Consider the following 12,629-nt stretch of genomic DNA (forward strand, 5'->3'; position numbering starts at 1 on the left):
AATGAAAATCTCAACAACTTTTGAGGATATGGCCGATTTATTGTGTCAGCATCAAGCGACCAATCAGGTCTCTGTAAATGTATAGCTATCGTATGAATCCAATCGGTGAATCAAAGACATAAAAGTATAAAGATAGGACAATCGATACGTCAACAATTTCCAATAGATGGCTTTTCCCCTGTTGTTACGATATCATAACCACAGAGCAAACAATATTAAACGTTTTAAACGCTATATCGCAAGCATACAAAATAAAAACAGATTTTTTGAGTACAGATCTCTGATTTTATTTATATTTTATACACACATTATCGCGTATTTGCGTTTTTATTGTTAACATGTCTCTGTTATGCCTGATTCCCCCTGGATATTTTTTCATAAACTATTTTGTCAAAATGCATTTTGTTGAGTCTTTACGGTTTCTATGTCTTTGGGTGAATCAAAGACATAAAAGTATAAAGATAGGACAATTGATACGTAAACAATTTCCAACAGATGGCTTTTCCTCTGTTGTTACGATATCATAACAACAGAGAGAACAATATTAATCGTTTTTAATGCTATATCTTAAGCTTATAAAATTAAAATATATATTTTGAGTGCAGACCTCTGATTTTATTTACATTTTATACGCACATTATCGCGTATTGGCGTTTTTATTGTTAACATGCCTCTGTTACACCTGATTCCCCCTGGATATTTTTTTATAAACTAGTTTGTCAAAATGCATTTTGTCGAGTCTTTACGGTTTCTATGTCTTTGGGTGAATATCTTCTAGGGATAAGTGAATCGACTTTCGACTAATCGATTAATCGACTTTTTGTATTGAAAAGTCTAAAAGTCGAAGTCGACCTTTGATCTATGAGAAAATCGTAAAGTCGACTTTTCAAGATCGACTTTCGATTTTCTTCATAAATACTTGTTTTTTTATCACAAAGCTTAAATTGCACTTTCCGGAACTTTACTTTATCTGTTCACAATAATTCATATAAAAAATCAAATTTTTAGTCGATTTTGCAGAAGTCAGTTAAAGTCGAAATTCGATTTTGAACAGTTTTGACAAAATCGAAAGATCGAAAAGTGGACTTTTTAGTCAAAGGCAAAAATCGAAAAGTCCAAAAATCGACTTTTTGGTCAGAAACAAAATTCGAAAAGTCTAAAAGTCGACTTTTGCGCTCGACTACGTATCGCTAATATCTTCCTTGTTTTCAACTTAGTTTGTGGTATAAAATACATAGATTTTCAATAGACGTTTTTCAAATGTCCACCATTTTCATACGAGAGCCAGATATGTACTCTTTCTAACACTGTTGGAATTTTCGGATTCCGACTTTTCATTAATCACAAAATACAATAACAAATAATAACAAAAATTTTTGCAAATTATTTCTCTGCTCTTTCAAATTTTCAAATATATATGTGCAGTTACAAACCTTAACAAGCATTGGTATACATTTACCAGCTCATTGGAAATCTTGAAAATTTTAAATCGAGAAGGGCGGTCCCTTAAGTAGAATTTTCCTCGTTTTACTATGTAAAATTAAGTCCAATCAATTTGGTAGAAATCAAGTCCGTAATAGAGTTGAGTAGTTCCGTAACGAACTAGTTCATTTAAATTATTACGATAAAGGAACGATAGGAACTAGGGCCAGTACTTATAAATCCTTTTTCTGATCTCGTTGCTTTATTCCCACATATGTTCACGTTCGTTTTTCAGTTGCCGCCAATTTTTTATTGTGTAAATTATAAAATTATTTATAACTTATATTTTTGTATCACAATGAATTACTCATGATGCATCGATAAATCGAAAACATCGAATTATGGAGATTCATTTTGGTCCACTTTATTTATTATAAGCCAGAAAGTATGCCACAAAATTATGTTTCCCACAGGCAGTGTCGCCTTTTAAAACTCTTTAACACCAAAAAATTTATCTAGCACCTAGCATCTTCTTTTGCATTTTTAATGAAAACCATTCGATTTACGAATTGGGGGCTACACTGAAAAGTGGTTCAATATCGATAATTTATATCGATACTGACATTTAATACATAATGAGAGCCCAAAATATCAAATAACAGCCAATTCGGTTCAAAACGTGTTCAAAATAGAGAACATTTGGAGGTACCGTTATATGGGGGATATACCTACATGTCGACTGATATAGCTCTGGCACTTCTATGCAAATTTTGGAAAGCTAGCTCAGTTTCTGCAGATGCTAGAGTGATAACAACAGACTGAAGAACATGGCTAGATGGTCTTAGAATTTTAAACTGATCAAGAATATATGTACTTCATGGGGTCAGAAACGATTATTAAAAAAAACAAACATAAAACGATGGAGGGTCTAAAAATGGGTAAAAATATGCTGAAGCCAACAATTTGTTTGTCTTTTGCCAATTTATGACTAAAATACACCATTTACAGACTTGTGCTCAACGACTGAATTGAAGAACACCATATTGGCAGTATAGTTCTCATGTATGATTTTTCCATATTTCCACCGCATTCAACTAAGCCGTATGCTGACATTTTGAAGCCGAAATTTCCCTGTTTTCGGACGAGCTAGTTGAAGCCCTAAACTTATTATAGGATCGTAGGATTCGTGATTTCACTTCGATTGATGTACATCTCAAGAACATTTTAATAAAAAACCTATTTAATGCGTTGAACCCATTAAATGCTTAATCTACCGAGACCAGCCGTGTTCAAATCCGCCCAATAAAACTGCGGTCAAAAGTACTTTGAAAGTACAAAAACATCTGGAAATACATAATTTGAGAATTCCGCGTGTATAATCCCTTTATTTTGTATATAAATATAAACATTTATAAGCCATATTCCTGAGTAAATGCATCATAAAATATAGGGATACGTGAATAATTTTATCCAAAATAGATTGGGGAGGCATATACACGGTTCTTGATGGATATGAGCATAAGAGATTTAAAGCTTTCAAAATATTCAACCTTTGTAGGGAGGAGAAGGAGTGGACCGATAAGTCCCATCTTGCAACATTATACAGGTTTAGTTAAAATATTAGGGGTGTCAAAGCTTGGTTAAAATCCGATGGTCTGTTCCCAATTAATTTTCAGCAATATTTAGACCATTTTGTGGGGGAGGCACCAGAAAGAATGAACCGATATTTCCCATATTCGAACTAGATTTAAGTTTGACAGAAATATTACGATGTGCACAGCTTGGACCAAATCGGACATTATATTCGCTTTATATTAGATTTATGAATATTCAATATGTTGACACTTTGTGTGAGAGGTACCAGAAGAAGAGGACCGATAGGATTGGTAAAAATATTGCATTGTGCAAAATTTGGATGAAATTGGCTATTGCGTTCGCTTCATATGAGATTTACAAGTTTTCGAAATATTGACCCTTTGTAGGGGAGATACTAGAAGGAGTGGACTAATGAGTCCCATCTTCCAACATTATACAGGTTTCGATAAAATATTAGGTTTTGTAGAATTTAGTTGAAATCGGATAGTCAGTTCGCATTATAATATAAAATTAATTTTCATCAAAATGTTGACCATTTTGTAGGGTAGCTTGATTTAAGTTTGGAAGAAATTTTACGATGTGCAAAGTTTGAAGGAAATCGGTTACTCCCTTCGAGAGTTATCTTGCACATCATCATGCCCCCTGGTTACGTTGATGGGCATACATACAATTTTATGGAATTTTAACTGCATTTACATTAGAACTCTTTACCGGGTTAATCTACTTTATATAGATTTTTATTTTATTTTATTATTTATTTTATTTGAAGTTGATAAAGCATAATTTGATAACCCTTAATCAATTTCTATGAAACTACCAAGGTGTATTTAATAAGGTGTAAGTGACAATCATATGGTTTCAAATAGGGATACGCCGTCGAGCGCAAAAGTCGACTTTTTCTCACTGACCAAAAAGTCGATTTTTAGACTTTTCGATTTTTGTCTTTGACTAAAAAGTCCACTTTTCGATCTTTCGATTTTATCAAGACTGTTCCAAATCGATTTTCGACTTTAACAGACTTCTGCAAAATCGACTAAAAAGTTGATTTTTTTATATAAATTATTGTGAATAGATAATGTGAAGTTCCGGAAAGTACAATTTTAGGGCAATTTGAGCTTTGTGATAAAAAAACCAAGTATTTATAAAGAAAATCGATAGTCGATCTTGAAATGTCGACTTTACGATTTTCTCATAGATCAAAAGTCGACTTCGACTTTTAGAGTTTTCAATACAAAAAGTCTATTAATCGATTAGTCGAAATTCGATTTACCTATCCCTAGTTTCAAACTGTTTTCTTTATTGTTTGTAAATTATCAAAAACATTGCAAACATTTCGATTTCAAAAATGGTATTTAAATTTATAATAAAAATTCAATAATAGAAATTCAAGAAAACTACATTCATAGAGGGGGACGGAAAGAAAGCTCAGTTATAACCCCGTTCGTCGATTGGTCCACATATTTTATGTTATGTGTAGAAATCAGTCCAGAAATCCCAGCTACTCATAAAATCGAGGAGATTATGTTAGCCTATATTGGAATCGGCCCCTTGGTGCTTGTCACAATTCTCGGCGGAGGTTAAATACGCCTATGGACATATTTTATACGGTCAACACAATTTCCATGATTTAGTCTTTGGCCGGGGATTTATGTCCTTCAATTTTCTTTAAGAAGGCAAGATTTGAAACCACTCCATAGAAAAAATAGATTGTAATCCACAATATAAACAACATCACGAGGAGCTATGGGATAATTGTGGGAAACTTAAAATTAATCATGACCAGGTCTTAAACTTTATTTTTCACTGACCTAAAACCGCCAATAACCCAAGAATACACAAATTCATTAATTATTCCTAAAAGAATAGATCTTCACAAAAATAAATTAATAATTATCTTTGCCAAAAACTGACAATTGACAATTTAATTTTTATAAGAACAATGTTGTTTTTGTAAAATATTTGTTGTTGTATCTGATGCATACACCTTATTAAATACACCTTGGAAACTACCTTCCACAATTATGCCATAATAAAATACATATTTAACAGAGTTGCCATTATCAATTTTTCAAATGAGACTACCTTCCATATTTGTGCGTTGCGATTTTTGTGCTTTTAGGAGAAGTGAAGATATTTTAGTGCCAAATCTGGGTTTTTTAAATGATCTCGATTTGTCATAAGCTTTCAAACAAATCGACATATTGAGTGGATTTAATTTTGTATGGCAAATCGATGATGTAGCTGCATCTAAATCGGAAAAAAGTCACATTACGATTAAACGCCATGAGTTCCCATCTCTGATTTATGTGTTTAACCGAACGGGGTGTTTGCTTATATGCGTGCTTTTTTACAATTAACTCCAAACATATGCTCACAAATTCGTATCTTTATTTTTGTTCAAGTTTTCGGCTCTCAGTCAGTGAACATTCTGGGAGTACTAAAATACGTAAAGAATCACCATAGCAAAACAAAATAGAATGAAAGCACGCGCAGAAAATACTTATAATGCCGATAGTAGCTACACGTGTTGCCATTGTTATTGAGTTAGACGACATCGAAGAGATTTGTAGATACAAAATAGTGGTGTTGCCACGAAGAGACGCCAAAAAGAGTCACCATAAATGTTTACATTTGAGATGCGTAAAGTTTTGTTTTTACATTTCGCTCTTAATTCCGTGTGTTATGTTCACATTCTGTTATGGTCGATTTTTCTTTCTGAATGTATCTAAGAGATATTCGTATACAACTCTCAAACGTTTATTTGCTTTGAGATATATTGTATTTAATTGTTCTTGTTGTTGTTGTTACGACAGCTGGTGAATAAAACATGTGTACGGGTGTTTTCGGCCATCTCGGTTGGCCTTTCTCGCGGAGTGTTCGTGTGTATGATGTTCTTGTTATTATGGCCTTATTTGTTTCGTATATTTATAGCCAAAAAAGAAAATGCTTTAGAATTTTCTCTCGTTGGTGGGGTAATTAAACAACAGTTCACAACTTTGCTGGCAGTTTACCAACAGCCCCAGTGGCCCAATGGATACGGCATCGGCCTCCTAAGCCGGGGATTGTGGGTTCGAGTCCCATCTGGGGTAAAGACATGTGAGATTTTTTGTGAAATCTTTAACATAAAAGCATAATCTTTAGAATCTTGTTAAGAATGTAAAATATGGGTATTTATGTGCTTGTTATTACTAATTAACTGTATAATAATAAAATAAATTATTGAATGGTATTCCATGACACTAAGTGGTAATTGTTAATCTTATTTCTAGACTATATTAGCATCTTTAATTTTTATTATGACTCCTTATGGGTGATAGTTGTTTGTGATATTTTCACAAATTTGCATATCCTTTACTTTAAAATAACGTCCACATAAGGATTCATCACCAGCCCCAGTGGCCCAATGGATACGGCATCGGCCTCCTAAGCCGGGGATTGTGGGTTCGAGTCCCATCTGGGGTAAAGCTTGTAGGATTTTTTATTCACAATTATGGTATTAATTACCCTATGCAGAGTTTAAAAATAGATCAGTGTAAACGATGCATAAGGTATGGAAGATGAGATACGCCCGACGCACAGTGGGTTAGAGTACCATGTTTTCTTGGATCAAATCAGGGAAGCTATGTTAAAATAATTTTTCTTTATTTTTCAGTTAATGCCATTAAAATATGTTTAAAAAAATGTTTTCTAAGTATATTTGAGTATAATTTTAATAAGTAATGCCAAATATCAGTGTAGGTATATAGTGCAATGAGTACAATATGATAACTTAAACATTGAATTTTATACATCTTAAAGTTAATCATCCACATCATCTTCATCCGCAGCCAGGGATGGTCCGTATGACGAATTTTCAGGTTTACGACTGTCAAAAAGGTGTAAACGTCGAAAACGTCATATACCTGTATAAAATGTAGTAAACGTCATTTATTTCAATATTTAAGTAATTTTCAAGAATATATATTCTTTTTACTGTATATCTGGCTATTCTTTACTAGAACCGATAAAAAAATTCGGAACTTTTTTAAGAAAAAAAAAAATTGAAATTCGATATGGATTTGAAAAAGCATACGTTATTTCCAAATCGATAAATGTAAAAAGGTATTTTATCAAAAACCTAATGGTTTTGAGTGGGTTTCCGACGTTTTTGACGTATGTATTATACGTCGGAAATGTATGTCATTTACGTGTTTCTGAAAGGCCATCTGTGTCCGCAGCATCACCAACTTCTGATAACTGCTCAATATGTAAAGGGGCATTTGACACAATTTCGGTTCCGTCAATAAAAAATGTGTGCAAAGTAAGCCTACCACTTTGCCAAGGATACGTTTCAACAAAAAGTCGTCCTGTATTGTGTGCATATATTGGAAATTTTTCATTATTAATCTCATGGCCACTGGATACAGCTATAACCGACACGTGCATTTTTTATTAAATTAACATATATTTTTGTTATTTCGGCAGATTTTTTAGCGTTTTGGTGCGTTTTTTTTATTTCTTTAGATAACAATGCCATCCTGTCATTCATTGTTTTAGCGCTCGAATTCATCATAAGCTTCTACGATTATAAAAAACAACGTTTGAACTTGCATCTATAAAAAAATGGCTTATAAAAACCCTTTTACCCGATTACTTAAAACTGCACAACACAATCACTATTTGTCAAAACAAAGAATATTAATAAAATAAACAAAAACAAAATATTATTGTAACAAATAATATTTTTAAAAGATACAAAAATTACAACAATAAAATAATCAGAAAAAATAACATGAAAAACAAGAAAACACAACACACAACAACAGCACCAGTCGCGAGATCAATGTGACTTTCAGGTAATTTGACTGCTGCAACACTTGCATTAAACAACGCATGGCTTCTAAAAGGCACAAAAGGGCAGCGTAAAATTTTGCAAAATAACATAGATTTATGTCCTCTTTAATATAAACTAAAAATTATGACACGAATGTGGACGAATCATAACTATTTATCCATTTAAAATAAAAGAATATTAATTTTTTTTGGCATTTTCAATATAAATTACTACATTTAAATCATTTCCAAACACAATTTGATACTCAAATGTTAACGAAGTATTGTCAAAATAACCTGAACTTCATGGTTCCATTGAAAAATGTTTAACTTTTACAATACTTTTTAAAATAAATAAAAATTTCTACGGGAACGTTTTCAATTTTTTCAGCCTTTTTTGGCACAAAAATTTCTATGAAGTTTGACTTTGAAGTTTCACTACAAAAACACCAGACCACTTTTGACATTTATTTTAACGATAAGTGATGTAGGATTTTGTATACTGTAACCGGGTGCCAAACATTTTAACGATACTTAAAATTTTATTTTTTAATTAATCCAAGGAAACAGGGTATTCTAACCCACTGTGCGACGCAGAACTAAACGTAACCTACCACTTTGCTATTATATGCATGAATAAAATATGTTTATCATTTGTTTCTCTCATATTTTGCAATTAAGATTACAGTAGACCACGGATATACGAACATCTTATATAAGAAAAACACGGACATAAGAAAATGTTACATCCATATAAGAATGCGGTTTATTATATAAAATACATTCGTATAAGAAAAACCTGCTTATAAGAACAAATTTCTCGATTTTTTTTTTTGGATATTCTTATATCCGTGGTCTACTGTAATTACAGATTCGAGAAATTCCTAACATGTATGTATTTGCTAGAATTTCGGAAATGTTGTTATTTTTTTTTAAATCTCCAAAAAAGATTTTTTTTTTTGTAAATTGTTTCGAGACGTTAATAAGTCTTTCAAACGGCTACCTTAATATTATGAAACACGTGGAACCGTAAATTTTAATAAACGTTTCCGTCCAAATGGTTGCTATGCTAAAATACATATCAAAGATAAATACCATATTTGGAGGAATTGCAAATTCGGTAAACAAATTTTTTGAAATTATAAAACTTACGGGCTAAAACTACGCAATTGAATAGTGTCTTTCCTCACAAAACTTTATCCCTGACAATGTAAACAGAAATATTGGAAATTAAATAAAGGAACATTTTTAAATCAATAAATAAAAACTGACCTTAAGCCGAAATAAATCAACCAAAAATTTTCGAACATCGATTTTGAAAAAAACCACAGCGTCAGCAGAAATAAAATCGTGGCTTTGAATAGAGATAAATCGACTTTCGACTAATCAATTAATCGACTTAAAAAGTCTAAAAGTCGAAGTCGACTTGTGATCTTTGAGGAAATTGCAAAGTAGAAAGTAAGATCGACTTTCGATTTTCTTCATTAATACTTGGTTTATGCTCAAAAATCCATAAATTTCCAAAAAATTACATATTCCGGAATTTTTTTTTCGTCGGATGGCAACATATCATATAAAAAATACAATTTTATTTTTTTATTTTGCATTAGTCGGTAAAAGCCGAACATCGATTTTGAGCATCCCTAGCTTCGAAATCAAATACAAATCACAAGTTGTTCTTATTTACACCTTGTGGCGCAGACATGAATCTAGATAAATCTTAAAAATATGGTCCAAAAGAGGTTTTATTATCTGTATGTCGATCTTGTAGCAATCTTTAAATAATCCTTAAATATTTCAACCGAATCCGGTAGCTCTCCATCATCTAAAATTTATACGAAATTTATTAGTGTACATAAATGTAAGGTGTTTTTGAGCGAGGATCGGAAAAAATGTAAAAAGCAGGTGAAAACATTCGTATATTGATTTCTTATTTTCGAGGACCATATCTAAAATCGTATGAGAGATATTTTTGTAAAATATACGGAGATCGAAAAATGTCGTCTTGTAGAGTTTTTCCGTTCAAGGAAATAAATACGAAAATGATACACAAGAAATCGAATGCATATTATCTTAAAAATAAATGCATTTTACCACGCCATGACCCAAAACCTTGACCTTATCCATAAGCGAAATAAAAACGCACACAGATGAATATTTTGCAAGTAAGCCTCAACAATTTTGGAAATAGGGCATATAATATATATATATACAACAAAATAAATCAACCTCTAACAACAAATATAGTGTATTAATTTCGCATCAAAAAGGGAAGAAACTTATGGGGCAACCTAATATATATCCAAACAAAATTCGGCATCTGTAAAAACAAAATGTGTGTTACTTGAAATCGGACGAAATTATATATTGGAAATAATATTTTTATGTGTATCGGTGTATAGCTTACTTAACAAATATCGTACTGGACTTTATTGAGAAGTCTTTGCTAAATGGTGCTAGGTGGCATATCTGAATGAGAGCTTTGTACTTATCGAGAATACAATTGTAATAAATAAACCCGCTTATTGAAGTCCCATACAAAGGTAATGAATTAAATTAATTCGATATTTGTACTAGACAAACGGAACCTCTAAGAGTTCATATCTTGTAGATTACCAAATATTCTATAACCGATCCTAATATTTGGCAAGCTAATTTAATAACTAACCAGTAAGGAAAGTAGTAAAGTCGGACGGGGCCGACTATATGATACCCTTCACCACTTTGGGTATATTCAATTGGATCCATAAACATGTCATTCTGCAACCTATATTAATTTTTTCAGTTGGTCAGATATATCATAATCTGAACCGATTTCAACGATTGAATGAAATTTAACACACATCATTCTTGACCTAATTCATTATGCTGTACCAAATTTCGTGCAAACCGAAAGATATTAAGGAACTTTGGTACACCATTTACCTTAAATTGTACGAAAATAAATATAGGAGCTATATCTAAATTTTCACGAAACTTAGCACACATCATTCTAGACTTAATTGAATAGGATATGCTAAATGTCGTGCAAATCGAAAGATATATAGGGACTTTGGTGGACCATTTACATTAAATCGGGTGAAACTATATATGAGAGCTATATCTACATCTGAACCGATTTGCATGAAATTTAGCACACGTCATTCTACACTTAATTCAGTACGCTATACCAAAATTCATGCAAATCTTATGATTTTCAGGGACTTTGGTGCACCATTTACCTAAAATCGGGCGAAACTATATATGGGATCTATATCTAAATTTGCACCGATTTTCACGAAACTTAGCACATGTCATTCTAGACTTAATTCAATACGCTATGCGAAAATTCGAGAAAATCGAATGATTTTCAGGGACTTGGGTCCACCATTTACCTAAAATCGGACGAAACTATATATGGGAGCTATATCTAAATCTGAGCCGATTTTCACGAAACTTAACACACATCATCCTACACTTAATTCAGTACGCTTTACCAAAATCAAACAAAATGTAGGGACTTTAATAGAACATTTAACTAAAATCGGGCGAAACTATATATGGGAGCTATATCTAAATCTGAACCCATTTTCCCGAAATTTAGCACACATCATTGTCGACTTAATTTAGTACGCTATGCCAAAATTCGTGCAAATCTAATGATTTTCAGGGACTTTGGTGCACCATTTACCTAAAATCGTGTGAAACTATATATGGGAGCCATATCTAAATCTGAACCGATTTTCTACAATTTCAATAGGGTTCGTCCTTGGGCCAAACCAATGGGCTGTGCCAAATTTCATCCAATTCGGATCATAAATGCGACCTGTACTTTGCTCACAAAAATGCATAGACGGACATGCATAAATCGACTCAGAAAATGATTCTATGCATATTCTCAAAAGGAACCATGTGTCTATCTCGATTCCTTTTGCCTGATACAAACATATGCACAAGGACATAATACCCTGTACCACAGTGTGGTGAAGGGTATAAAAATAAACATAAATATGTCACCATAAGCTATTGGTAAAGCTAGCATAAACCTAATAAAACTTTTTACATGTTTATGTATGAGTAGCATACTTCTAGGCGTCTGTTTCGATTTTTCATTTTTAATAATTAAGAAATTTCAAACAATCGATTACAAAAGTAATACAATGCTTACCAAACTGTAGTATTTGCAGTGATTCAAAACTGACAACAGAATGACGGACTTGGCTAAATCGGCTCAGAAATCGGATCAAGAATATATTTACTTTAATGCGGTGCTGACTGTCCAACAACTATGCATATTTTTGGGGTTACCTGATGAATGGCAAACATAAGAGGCTACACTATCAAACAAGCAAAAGTTAGGCAATAATGCCGTTCGAAAGTGCTAGGTGTACACCGCTTAAGAGATCTTCGACCAATATTTCGTGGTTTTCCAAACGGGATGGCAAATTTAATATTCGTTTCAACTTATAGTGGATGGTATTAACAAGTCGTTAGCACAAGTAAAAAAGTGCCAATCGGTGTTGCCTTCAGGTATATACCCTAAGCCAATGGCTTGTGGAGGTCTTCAGAATTACACACAGGTTTTATTATTCACCTTATATAAAGTATGTTTTTATCAAAGAGGTTTGAGATTGGCCAAATCGGTTATTCAATTTGCTCCAAGTTAATGATAGTTACAAGTTTATAAAATACTGACCCTTTCTGGGGGAGAACTTGATCTAGACTTTGTAAAGATAATAGATAGTGCAAAGTTTGGTTCAATTCGGACATTACTTTCGCCAATTATGAGATGTATAAATAATGACATTTTTTTGGAAGTA

At 32.5% G+C, this 12,629-nt stretch overlaps 2 non-coding genes across 2 annotated transcripts; both read left to right on the forward strand.

Annotated features, from left to right (window-relative positions):
- The first annotated feature begins 6,034 nt into the window (after positions 1–6,034).
- Positions 6,035–6,107, forward strand: Trnar-ccu (transfer RNA arginine (anticodon CCU)). The gene has a single exon. It is a non-coding gene; the product is annotated as a tRNA-Arg (tRNA).
- Positions 6,108–6,407: 300 nt separating this feature from the next.
- Trnar-ccu (transfer RNA arginine (anticodon CCU)) lies at positions 6,408–6,480 on the forward strand. The gene has a single exon. It is a non-coding gene; the product is annotated as a tRNA-Arg (tRNA).
- The last annotated feature ends 6,149 nt before the right edge of the window (positions 6,481–12,629 follow it).

This window comes from Musca vetustissima, unplaced genomic scaffold (genome assembly GCF_032173495.1).
Source record: "Musca vetustissima isolate MV318-11 ecotype Yass unplaced genomic scaffold, APGP_CSIRO_Mvet_v1 utg169559, whole genome shotgun sequence".
NCBI classification, from domain to species: domain Eukaryota; kingdom Metazoa; phylum Arthropoda; class Insecta; order Diptera; family Muscidae; genus Musca; species Musca vetustissima.